The sequence below is a fragment of the Gopherus flavomarginatus genome, chromosome 1 (assembly GCF_025201925.1).
Source record: "Gopherus flavomarginatus isolate rGopFla2 chromosome 1, rGopFla2.mat.asm, whole genome shotgun sequence".
In the NCBI taxonomy this organism is placed as follows: domain Eukaryota; kingdom Metazoa; phylum Chordata; order Testudines; family Testudinidae; genus Gopherus; species Gopherus flavomarginatus.
Window position 1 is genome coordinate 115704409 of NC_066617.1, and position 12409 is coordinate 115716817.

At 48.0% G+C, this 12409-nt stretch overlaps 2 protein-coding genes across 6 annotated transcripts in view; one reads left to right on the plus strand and one right to left on the minus strand.

The window, feature by feature from the left end:
- Window positions 1–12409, minus strand: part of LOC127031580 (sodium- and chloride-dependent betaine transporter-like) — a 348260-nt gene that overhangs the window by 93101 nt on the left and 242750 nt on the right. The window lies entirely within an intron of this gene.
- The window catches only part of IQSEC3 (IQ motif and Sec7 domain ArfGEF 3), a 134946-nt gene that overhangs the window by 68542 nt on the left and 53995 nt on the right, over window positions 1–12409 (plus strand). For all 5 annotated transcript variants that reach the window (XM_050918431.1, XM_050918414.1, XM_050918458.1 and 2 more), the window contains one exon: window positions 411–491. The gene's annotated coding sequence lies outside the window, so the exon portion shown is untranslated. Of the gene's footprint in view, window positions 1–410; window positions 492–12409 lie in introns of those variants that run through there.

Genomic DNA, 12409 nt, shown 5'->3' on the forward strand with positions numbered 1-12409 from the left:
TTGAAACAGCAACCAAGCAAACAAAGCATTTGCTCCACATTCAGCAAAACGAACGTTTAAAAAAACAGAAAAAAGTCAGTTGTATTTCATTACACTTTTTTTTTAATTAAAAGGCCTTTTTTGACAAAGAAAACTTTTCCTTTGAAACATTTTGCCTCACTCTATGCAGCATGATGCTAGTGGCAAGGCATGGGAGGGAGGGGAGATGACTACTCCCTCCTATCATGCTCCATTCCCCACCTGCTGGTCTGAAGGATTCATGTTATCATCTGATTTCTCCTCAGCTGTAAAGAGCCACCATCACTGAACAGCTACAATGCCCAGGAATAGACTTGGACAGGACAGTGTCCCATGAGCTTGCAAAAGACTGAGATGAACTCTTACATGCCACCATTTGTCTTCTCTTACAGGAATGAAACTGTTTTACACCAGTTCTGCTGCCCGGCAGCTGATGCAGAGCAGAAGCCTTCATCTCTGGACTCCTCACCAAGGTGGGAGATTGTTGTAACCATGGGCTTCTCCTTTCCACCCCTCTCCTCCTCTCAGTACTCATCACTCTCCTCCCTGTCCCAAATACACACCCCATACCCTGCTGTCATTCACCCCCATCCCTCCTATAAACATGTCCCCACCACTGCTCTTCCTCACACACCCCTTGCTCTTCTCTCCCAGACATGCCACCTAGTATGTTTAAATCACACATACACACACACACACACACCTCAGCCTCCACACACAAGCACACCCTCGATCTCACTCTCTCTTATACCCACCCACACCTTCTACCAGGGCTTTGGGCTGGTCTCACAGAAGTGCCAACAGTGTAATTTCATAACAAGTGGTACAGCTTGTTTAAATACTATTTAAGCTATTGCAGTATGGGTTGCCAGGTGAAATGGGCTGAATTTTCCAGGGGAGGGTAATTGTAATGGCACCAGACTGTGTACAAGTTAGCATGGCATGGGCCCACATTGACTACACAACTGAGACTGATGCAACCCTCTCTGATTGGCAGCGGGCATCAGAACCGAACCCCAAAATGAGAAGGCAAATCAAAAACAACCCGGGAGATCCATTTCCAGTCAGCAGTGCACAAACAGAACCTGCCCCCCATGGCTGGGCTACTTGCTACAGTTCCATTGCTAGGAATGCCATGTCCTGAAAACAGTAGGCAGTGTGCTGAGAAAAGCCTGAACCCGGGGCTGGTCAATGCAACACTCCCAGTTTGCCACTGGAAAGTGCAGCTTTTGACATGACTGTTTCACTCTCTCCCTTGTCCTTTGTCAGGATCCACCTGGGAGATGTATGACCTTTTTAACTGAATCTGAAAGTCTGGGTGGTACTAGTCCACTTTAAGCCTTGCTCTCCCAGCACTTAGATACCATGTTGACAGGCATCTCAGAAATACTTGGGATAGACAAGATGCCGATATAGATGCGGCCTCCACTCTCCATGTTCTTTCTCATCCTAGCCGTCTCCCAGCTCCCTCTCACCCACACCCTCCCATCCTTCTCTGTTTCACATGGACACATGCTCCTTCTTCCCTCACCCTCTCATGCTCTTGCTTTTTGCAGTTAGGGGGTTTGTTTTTAGAGTTTTATATCCCATTGATAGAGTCTTTCATCTGACCTTTGACATTAACATTGGAAGTCAGCATTCCTGGGAATGGCTTGAGGCGATGTGGGGCAGGTGAGTTGCAGAGACAGGGCAGTGGTTTGTCCTGATTTGTCCTGATTTGTCTTGGTTTGTCCTGCTCTCTGGAACAGCCTCTGCATTCTGATCACCGTGCAGTGAAAAGTTTGAGAACTGACTGCTGTGAATAGAACAAATGGGCACGTGGGTTCGAGGGAAGTGTGGGGTCCTGCTGTACTCAGGGAGGGGCAGGGAGAGTGGGCTCTCTCCTGCTCTTTAGTAGCCAAGACTGAATGTGGAAGGAAGGCAGGGAAACTTCAATGAGTGTGATAGAGGGATGCAAGTCCTATGAGGAAGTTTAGTCTGTGGAGATTGCTGTGCTAGAGACAGTTTGGCCTCTCACCTGCAGCTTTGGAAAGATAAAACTATGGGTCATATGCCTTGTTTGGCCTGACTGTGACCCCTTTTATCCTGGGTTTTCAGTGTCCACAACCCTGGCCTTTGGGCCCTGCCCTTTCCCTACTCTACCTCATTTAAAATGTGTCTGTGGCTTTTTCTGGCTTAGTTTTTAGTCCTTTGTGGTTATGTCTACACTGCAAAAAAATACCCGCAGCAGAGCCGCAACCGGCTCAAGTCTGGCTGTGGGGCTATAAAATTGCCATTTAGATATTTGGGCTTGAGTTGGAGCCCAGGCTGTGGGACCCTCCCACCTCACAGGATCTCAGAGCCTGGGCTCCAGTCTGACCCCGAATATCTACACTGCAATGTTATAACATTTTTATATAATATATATCTATATATATAACAATGTTATAAAATGTTATAACAGGGCCCTACGGTCCAGGCCCCGTGAACCTGACTCAGCTGACCCAGGCCAGCCATGGGTCTTTTATTGCAGTGTAGACCTTGTGTGTCCCTGGCTTACATGGCTTAGTCACTCCCAGGAGGTCTTAAACTCTATGGTTACTTGCTGTGTGCCTAATCCCACAGCCCTTCTCATTAACCCAACAACTCCCTACAATGCAGGCAAAGACACTGCAAGCCACTGATGCCCAGAATGTCCTGGACTCTCTTGCTGTTTGTAGTAATGCTGGGAAAACACAGAATTCCTGCCTCCGGATCTGCCAGGTGAATGGAGGCAGAAGAAATTATTCCATAATCAGTTGTTTGAAAGCGTCTCACCATTTGTCATGTTGAAGCCTGCACTTGAGCTCTACTCACGGAGCTTGGATCTAGGTCAGCGTCCAAACGTCCCCAACGAACTTCACAGTTTGGGCTGCTGATTAAGCACTTTTATACAGCTTTCTGCCTGCCTCATGCCATTGACCTTGCCTGTCTTAGCTTATCATGGTCTACCTGGTACTCAGTTTCCCTCTTTCCTTCTCATAAAGCCAGTCTCCCTCTCAGCTCTGGTGCTACAATCCACTGCAATTTCCTCATGGCTTGGCCATCATGCTGAGGAAGTATATTCCCTGGAAAGATAATGAAGTTCTGGAAAGTTCCTAGGCATACTGTGGCATCACTAAGCCAGTGATACAAAGGCCAGCTGGGTGTGAGGAATGACTCTCCCCTATGGGCAATCCACATTTGGGTCTTGCACTCAGTGTCTCACCCCTCCCCAGCACCTGCCTTCAAGCTGCCGGTAACGTTGATGCAATATGCTTATCCAGCCCATGAGGATAAGAAAGCACCTCATGTCACTGTCATCAAGGGCTCTCCTCCCATAGCTGACCCCTGGAGCAGCATTGATGGGCTGCAGAGCTCCATGGCTAGAAGGAAGGTGGGTTTCCATGACTTCAGAACCTTGAGGATGATGGAAAGGAAGTAAATGGAAAGGAAAATAGGTTGTGGGACCTTATAGAGACCCCTCTTCCCTGCCTCAAAATAATAAGGCATAGCCCCACACCTGTCCCTCTGTGAGAGAAGCTTGTGCATGGAGAATAAAGATGGTTTGAACCTCTCCAGCTTTATGGGGCCAGAAACAGATACAGACTTGTCCGCTTTTCAGTTAGCAATCCTTAAATGTAGGCTGTGTCTCAGTGTCTGTATCATGTGAGAGTGGGTGATCCCAACAGTGTGGTGCTGTTGTCTATTAGATAACCTAGGTTGTTTTTTTTCCTTTTTGTCCAAGATCAGACATTTCTCTAAATGAGATCAATCCTGTCAGAATTGATGCTGCTAATAACCATCAGCCGTCTAGTTTTAATTAGAGTTTGCTTCATTAATGCCTTGACTCCTCTCTGCGCAGCAGATTAAATAATGTACTTCCAGCTCATTTACACAAGCTCCCAAACTGCAGGGCTGAGCTGGAATCCTTTAATTAAACAGCCTGGCTGATCCCTGCTGCTGCCTCAGCTCATCAGTCTAAGCCGATTAAAGAGAACAGGGACTAATAACAAGCATAAACTGGGAAGTGACTCTTGTCTCTTCAAGAGACTTTGGAGATTCCAGTGGCGATTGGGCCATTGACTTCTCTCCTGTAGGGAACCTAGGCTCAGTCCTAACTACCACATGGCAGGACCTACAGAAGTGGCAAGGTTCTTATTCCAGTGGGAAGGGTTACAAGCCAAAGAGGCTGTGGAAACTGTCCTGCTCTCCTGGGACAGTAGGAAGGAAATACCAGATGGGTTGCTGGGGATAGGGCAGTGGGAGAGTAATGCTAGACAGTGAGCAAAGGAGATGAAGGTAAGACTTGGCACCTAGAACACAGGGAGGCATGGCACCAAGCCATCAGAGCAGAGACAGGGTGGCAGGAGGGTACCAGCAAGCATTCAGCACAGGGATGGGGCAGCTGGAGGGTGACTTTGGGACCCCAGAACAGGTGGAGGATGGCAAGAGAGGAACACTGGGCAATAAGCAGTGGGACAAAACAGCAGGAGGGCAACACCTGTCAGTAGCAAGGGGCCAGGAAGCAGCTGTCTCTGTGTGTTTTGTGGTGATGTTTGTTGTCTGTTGTCATGGTGTGGTTTCCCTTCTCCTCTCTTCTGGAAACCTGACCCTGTCTTTGTTGCCCATCCATCAGGAAAGGCTTTGAAATACCAGTGGGTGGGAACTGATTGAGAGAAGGTCAGTGTCTAACTTCTCAATAGAGACCAACTCAATGAGGCACTTTCAGTTGCTCCTGCTCTTCTTCATCTGATTCAGTGCATTGTCAGCCACAAGCAAAATGGAGTCTCTGGACGGCTATGGCTCCCAGCACTTCTAGATGCAACAGCTCACCTTGCTTTCTGACGGGGTTGTGCTAGGGATCACCAGGACCGGCTTTGAAGACCAAAGAAGCTCTCACAGAGCTGGCACTGGCAGACAGATCTGTTCTCTCAAGTTGTATCTGGGATACCCAGGTCCAGTGTGTAGAGTCAGAGTCCTGGAAGTGGCACTAGCAGCCAGCCTCACACTGTGGGGCTGTGCTAAGAATACCCAGATTCAGGTTACAGAGGAAAGATTAGGTTGTAGCTGAGATTATAGAGCAGGGACCATCTTTTGTTCTGGGTCTGCGCAGTGCCTAGCACGAAGGGGTCCTAGTCCATGCCTGGGGCTGCTAGGCACTATTGCAAGGCAAATAATAAATACTAATGATGATAAAGGAAACTTCATGGGGAAGATATGAGGTCCCAGGACTAGCCAAGGTCAGGCCGCAGAGCACAGGAGACTTCATGGAGAAGGCACTGACAACCTGCCCTGCTCTTTTTTTGAGTGCTGCTTAGACTCTGATTTGACCAAACCCCATAGTTTCATAAGGCGACTGCTCTTTTCATGCTGGCTTCTGTTGTTAACAGCAGAGCTTCATTCTTGGGATTTGAATAGCCCAGTAATTGCGTCCCCGCTTATCCCAGTCTCACACAGTGATGTCTGGCGTCCCAGAACAATGACCTTAAAATGTGTCCAGCAGCCACCCATCTCTAATGGGATTACACACTATTTGCCTTTGTGAGAGGTAATGGGACTAAGATGAGAAAGATTTGTTTCTATTAGAGTAATGAGAGGAAATGCTGGAATCACAATTGGAGGGAACAGCATGTTCATTCACTTGCCTTTCCTGGGCTTTTTGGAGGCTGCCTCAGGCTCCCCCCGCAGAGCTACAGAGCAAATCAGCAGAAAAATCAACTGTATCAGTGATGGGAAAAGTTCTACAGAGTATGTTAAGAAGCTCAAGTGGAATTGCTGTGGGTTTGTGCTGGGATAGGTGCAACCCTGTCCTGTTCCTAAGCGGCATGAGTGGGATCCCACGTATCTTTGTGTGGGCAGGAGGGGATGGGATCTCAGCTGGGTTTATGGGCAAGGAAGGTGATTTCCAACTGTCTGTGGTGTTAGGGGGAGAGGGGATGGGATCTGAGTTGGTTCTGGAAGGGAGAGAGGTAGTGGGATGTGAGCTGTCTCTGGTGGGACAAAAAGGGGCTGGGATCTGAACTGTCTATGGGGAGGGTAGGGGAGCTGTGCCTATGGGATCTGCATGTACTAGTTTCCTTCTGAGATTTAATTTTCCCTCTATAAAGTGCTCCTTAGAGCAGGATTTTAACATGAGCAGTGCAACTGGCAAGTGCTTACTTCACAATTACAGAGCAATTAAATCCTAACTCAATACAGTTGAGATTTCAAACAGCTGCATACTCATTCCTAAAGTGCCTGCTGGATTAGTCACTGCCACAGCCTGGCCACTGCCTGGAATCTCAGCACCAATTACCAGTGAGGAAATGAGCCTTTGGTCTCATCTCCAGGTCAGCCTCTCCTGTAGCCATGGTGAAATTCCCTCTTGCCACATCTCTGAACTGCTAAGTGTTTAACACACATTAATGGAAAATGGAAGCAATCCCATGTGCATGGCACCCTGTGGCTATGTGCGGAGGGGTAACAAGCAAATGGATAGATTCTGGACAACGTCCTTTCAAATACCTCAAAGTCTCTGGCCAGCAGAAACATGGCCTCTCATGCAGCAATGCACTCCTCCAGGCTGCCTAAGCAGATGTGGCAATGAGCAGGTGTCTTGGGCAGCAGTGGGAAGAGGGTGAAAGCCACTTTATTTCTGGTTTCTTAATTCTGATTCCCCTTTATCCTGGAAAGTTATTTGCCCTCACCTCTTTCTGTGTCTTCACCTGCCCTATTTCTGTCGTGCTTGTATTACTTCTTTTCATGGGAAGAAACATACCTCTGTAAACGTTGACAGGCATTAACACAAGAGAACTGTAAATGCTCACTGTTGAGTTGTCTCAGCAGCATGCCCCTGACCTGCGATAACACTGTTGTATCCCAGAGCCCTTCTCATTAGTCCGTCATACTTTGCTTTGTAAAATCCACTCACCACTTTGCCCTGGGCCATCTTAGGTTTTGCCCCAGTCACTCGAAATTGCCTCCCAGAATTCCACAGGACTCTAGCAGCACCTCTGGTTTGGACTGGATGTGTGACAGTGATGCTCTCTAAGGCTGGAGCCATTGAAGTCAATGGGAATTGAATCATTCCCTGGTCCAGGCATCCTCCACTCTACGCCACACTGAGACACCTTTCTACAAGACTTGGAGCCAGGAAGGGAATGATGAAGATTCTGAATATATTTTTAATTGTCCCAAATCCATCCCAGATGTAACTCCACTAAGTTACAGGAGGGTTGATTTTGGTCCATTATGTTTAGATTTGTGAAAGGCCAGCTGATGCCTTACAGAAAACACTCTAACAGTATTGTATGTAGAAAGAATTCTACCAGCTTTTTGGCTGACGAGATTGATAATAGGGTATGGAGCCTGGCGCCTTGAGGTCACTGATTCCATCCAGCTTGGGTTTGCTGTGAATGATGGCTGTTATCCTCTGGCGGTTGTTCTCTAGCTTATGCGATGGTGGTTCCAGTCTGTAATCTAGGGGATCTATTGCCCGCCCACAAATCAGCATCACAGCTGTCAATTGGCCCCCTTGCTGGCCATGGCAACAGGGAGCTCCGAGATTGCATGGATCATGGAGACTGAACATCCACCTAATTCGTAGAGTTTGGCCCCTCCAGGTCAGGGTGGAAGCAGCGTGGAGAAAGCTTGCACTGCCACTGTCCATGTTATACCGGTCCTGAGGACTGGGAACGTCAGCAGCTGAGGCTTTTAACCTGCCTCATTTCCCCGCAACTAAATTTATAAGCAACATTATTTTAAAAAAGAAATGAGAGGTTTCAGCAACAATTCTGCTTCACTAGCATATCTTGTTTGCACTCTTTTCTCCTCATTTCTTTCCTTTATTGAGGTCACCAGCATGAAGAGAGGATTTTTGTTTCTGAGCAGCTCATCTATTTCTTATTTTTTCCTCCCTGTAGACCTAATAATCTTCTGTTTGAGGCATAGCAATTGCTGCCATGGGGATGCCACAAACAGAGCGGGATGGGTCTGCGGAGTTCGGCTATAGAGCAAAACATCCCCCAATTCAGTGATGCCTGGGGTTTGGTTGCAGCCCATTGCAGAGATATGGGCCAGGTGTGCTGTTTGGCTCCAGCTTTGAAGTCACCCAGAATTTGGGGATGTTAAGATACTGGTTTTTGAATTTGCTTAGCAGTGATAGAGACAGAGGTTGCCATAATATTCTGAGCATATCAGGATCCAGATCTGGACCATTCCAAAACTGCAGGCTTGCTTTAACCTAGGATTTGGGCCCATCTCTACAAACACAGGATGATAATGTTTATACCAGAGGGTGAAAGGCAGCAGGAGCAAGTAGACTCCTAAGGAACAGAGACCCAGCTTTACCACTGATGTTCTTAATAAAAAAGGGCTTGAACCAGGCAGCTGCTGAGCATCTGTAATGCCCATTGAGATCAACGGGAGTGACAGGCATTCTATAGCTCACAGATTCAGGCCCAAAGATAAAGGAGGGGAGAGGGAAGAAGTGGAGATTTAAAGGCAAGTATGGAAACATGTGGGATTATTAAACATAGGAGGGATTATTTCTATAAAGAATAATTTTAAAGTCATTTTCCACCAGACACCAGCAGCTCTTTGGGGTTTCTTACAGGGGATTATTGTCATTCATTAAGAAATTATTCTGAAAATAGGAGCTGCTCACTTTGAAGGCGGCAACAGAAAGAGCAGGGGTGCTCTAAGCACAAAACCACAGTAGCTCTATTTGTTCATGGGGATTTGGGGGGACTGAAAGGTTGATTCAACAGGAGGGCAGCTTCCTGTTCCTGCCTCCCAGCAGCAGGCACAGCCATTTCCCTCCAGCTTGCCTCAAGAATCAGCTCCCGACCTTCAAGTGAGGGGAAGGAACTGCAGAACTGCTGAGCATTTGAGCAGAAGAGAATAATCTCTGGCAGCAGCTGGAGTTCTACTTGTCACGTCCTCCTGTAGGTTTGCCCTTCATCCACTTCTTCCAGTGGGAAGAAGGCAGGAGACAGGGTCCAAAGGAAACCAGACTAAGACTCACCCTGTAGATTCTGAAAAATACACATCAGACCGAGCATGCGTTTTGTGGCCAGCTCACTCTGAGGGTATGTCTACACTATGGGATTATTCCGATTTTACAGAAACCGTTTTTTTAAAACAGATTGTGTAAAGTCAAGTGCATGCGGCCACACTAAGCACATTAATTCGGTGGTGTGCGTCCATGTACCGAGGCTAACGTCGATTTCTGGAGCGTTGTACTATGGGTAGCTATCCCATAGCTATCCCATAGTTCCCGCAGTCTCCCCCGCCCATTGGAATTCTGGGTTGAGATCCCAGTGCATGATGGGGCAAAAACAGTGTCGTGGGTGATTCTGGGTAAATGTCATCACTCAATCTTTCCTCCGTGAAAGCAACGGCAGGCAATCATTTCGCGCCCTTTTTCCCTGGATTGCCCTGGCAGATGCCATAGCATGGCAACCATGGAGCCTGTTTTGCCTTTTGTCACTGTCACCGTATGTGTACTGGATGCTGCTGACAGACGCGGTACTGCAATGCTACACAGCAGCATTCATTTGCCTTTGCAAGGTAGCAGAGACGGTTACCATCCCTATTGCACCGTCTGCCATTGTAAACTGGTGATGAGATGATGGTTATCAGTCATTTTGCATCATTTGCAATTGGAAATTGGCGATGACGGTTATCAATTCTTTTGTACTGTCTGCTGCTGTGATGAGTGCTCCCAACTGTCCTCGCTGAGGTCGGCCGGGGGCAGATGGACGAAAATGGGAATGACTCCCTAGGTATTCCCTTCTTTATGTGTTGTCTAAAAATAGAGTCAGTCCTGCCTAGAATATGGGGCAAGGGTACTAGAGAACCAGAGAGCACAGCTGCTCCGAGTCAGAGCCCCAGAGATCCCGCAGAAATGATGAGCTGCATGCCATTCTAGGGGGTGCCCCTGCAACAACCCCACCCGTTGCTTCCCTCCTTCCCAACCCTCCTGGGCTACCGTGGCAGTATCCCCCCATTTGTGTGATGAAGTAATAAAGAATGCAGGAATAGGAAACACTGAGTGTTTAGTGAGATAAAATGAGGGGGAGGCAGCCTCCAGCTGCTATGATAGTCCAAGCAGGACGTTAAAGGGTAGGGGGGGGGACAGGAGCGCAGCCTCCGACTGCTATGATGAGGATGGTTACCAAGCATTTTGTACTGTCTGCCCGGAATGACCGGGAGTCATTCCCATCTTTACCCAGGTGCCCCCGGCCGAACTCACCAAGGCCAGCCAGGAGCACTTACAGGTTGATGATGACAATGGATACCAGTGCACCATCTGCCACCGGGAAGGGGATGCTGGTGTTCAGTGCTGCAGCACCCCGTCTACCAGCAGCATGCAGTAGACATAGGGTGACATTGAAAAAAGGCGAAAAACGATTTTTTTCCCTTTTTTTACGGGAGGGGAAAGGGTGTAAATTGACGACATATACCCTGAAACACCCAGGAAAAAGTTTTTGACCCTTCAGGCACTGGGAGCTCAGCCAAGAATGCAAATGCTTTTCAGAGACTGCGAGGACTGTGGGATAGCTGGAATCCTCAGTAGCCCCTCCCTCCCTCCATGAGCATCCAATGGATTCTTTGTCTTTTCGTTACGCTTGTCACGCAGCACTGTGCTGAGTCCCTGCTGTGGCCTCTGTCTATCATAGCCTGGAGATTTTTTCAAATGCTTTGTCATTTCGTCTTCTGTAACGGAGCTCAGATAGAACAGATTTGTCTCCCCATACAGCTCTCAGATCCAGTATCTCCCGTACGGTCCATGCTGGAGCTCTTTTTGGATTTGGGACTGCATCGCCGCCCGTACTGATCAGAGCTCCACGCTGGGCAAACAGGAAATGAAATTCAAAAGTTCACGGGGCTTTTCCTGTCTACTTGGCCAGTGCATCTGAGTTCAGATTGCTTTCCAGAGCAGTCACAATGGTGCACTGTGGGATACCGCCCAGAGGTCAATACCGTCGAATTGTGGCCACACTAACCCTAATCCGAGATGGCAATACTGATTTCAGCGCTACTCCCCTCGTCGGGGAGGAGTTCAGAAATTGGTTTAAAGAGCCCTTTATATCGATATAAAGGTCTTCGTTGTGTGGACTGGTGCAGGGTTAATTCGGTTTATTGCTGCTAAATTTGGTTTAAATGCGTAGTGTAGACCAGGCCTGAGAACCTGAGGCTGGTAGAGTCACAAAGAACTCCACGGCTTGGCATTTCACCTGAGTTAATCTTTCCTGCTCTTCTTTCTCTGTGTTTACTCCATTGCATATTCAGGTCCTGCCATAAAGAAACCCAGACATGGGGCGAGGAGCACCCTGATAATCTCCTCCCACATGGAACAGAGTTTGGTGTTTGTTGTGTTCATGATGGTGGCAATGACTCTGGGAGAGGATCAGTCATAGGTGATCTCCAGTTTGGTGTAACTTCCACAGGCTGCAGGTTCATGGTTATAACATTCGAAGAGGATGTTGGGCAGCTCAGTCCTGCTTTGAAGGTGACCTTGGCGTTCTTCGTTGTATGCAGCTGATTCCCTTGAGCACAAAAAGTGGTACAGAGGGCAAGGAGACAGAGAGGAACAGAACGAAAGGCAGAAGATAGAATGGCATGAAAGAAAAAAAGAATCAGAGAGAGAGCGTAAGAGAGAAAGCATGTTTGAGAGAGAATGGAGTAGGACCTTTGGGCCAGGATATCTCCATTTATACTGTAAATCTGGAGTAACTGCAGTGAATAAGCTTTTATTAGCAGATTTGCATGCAGTAAAATATCAGCACAAGCACCAGAATGGCCCTTTATCCTTCCCCGTGAAGCAGTGCATGCTTTCCTCACCAGCAGAAGAGGATGTATTTGTGGGGCCATATTTCTGCTCGTCCCTCTGCGAAGCATGCCTTGTGTTCAAACTGCAATAAGCTGAAATGAAAAAATGGTTCTGTGAGCCAAAGCCCCTTCTCCCACTCCTTTTTCAACCCAGCAGGTAGCCCTGACAGACTCTCAGATCCTGTAGGAAGAGATAAAAAACTCAGGCCTGACAGTCTAAAAGGGGGGCACACCAAAGGGCAACTACGAGCTGTCTCTTCAAACAGCCGGCAAAGAGTGGGAGGCTTTGCCCGTCAGAACTGTCTGTCTGCCACCATGTCGGTCTGTGAGCAGCAGGTGAGAATGGAGCCACCCTCTTCTCTGTGGCAATGAACACCCTGACCAGAGGAGATTTGCAAAGGCACAAATGGGAGTTCAAATTCAATGGGATATGGGCACCCAACTCCCTTTGAAAAGTCCCCGCCATAGTGGCAAAACGATCCTCACTATGAGACCTACTGCTGGAGTGGAGGGAGCTGGTGATGATGGGATAAAGATGGCAGCGAGCAGAGTCTTGTGGGCAGCATGGAAAGGAGGA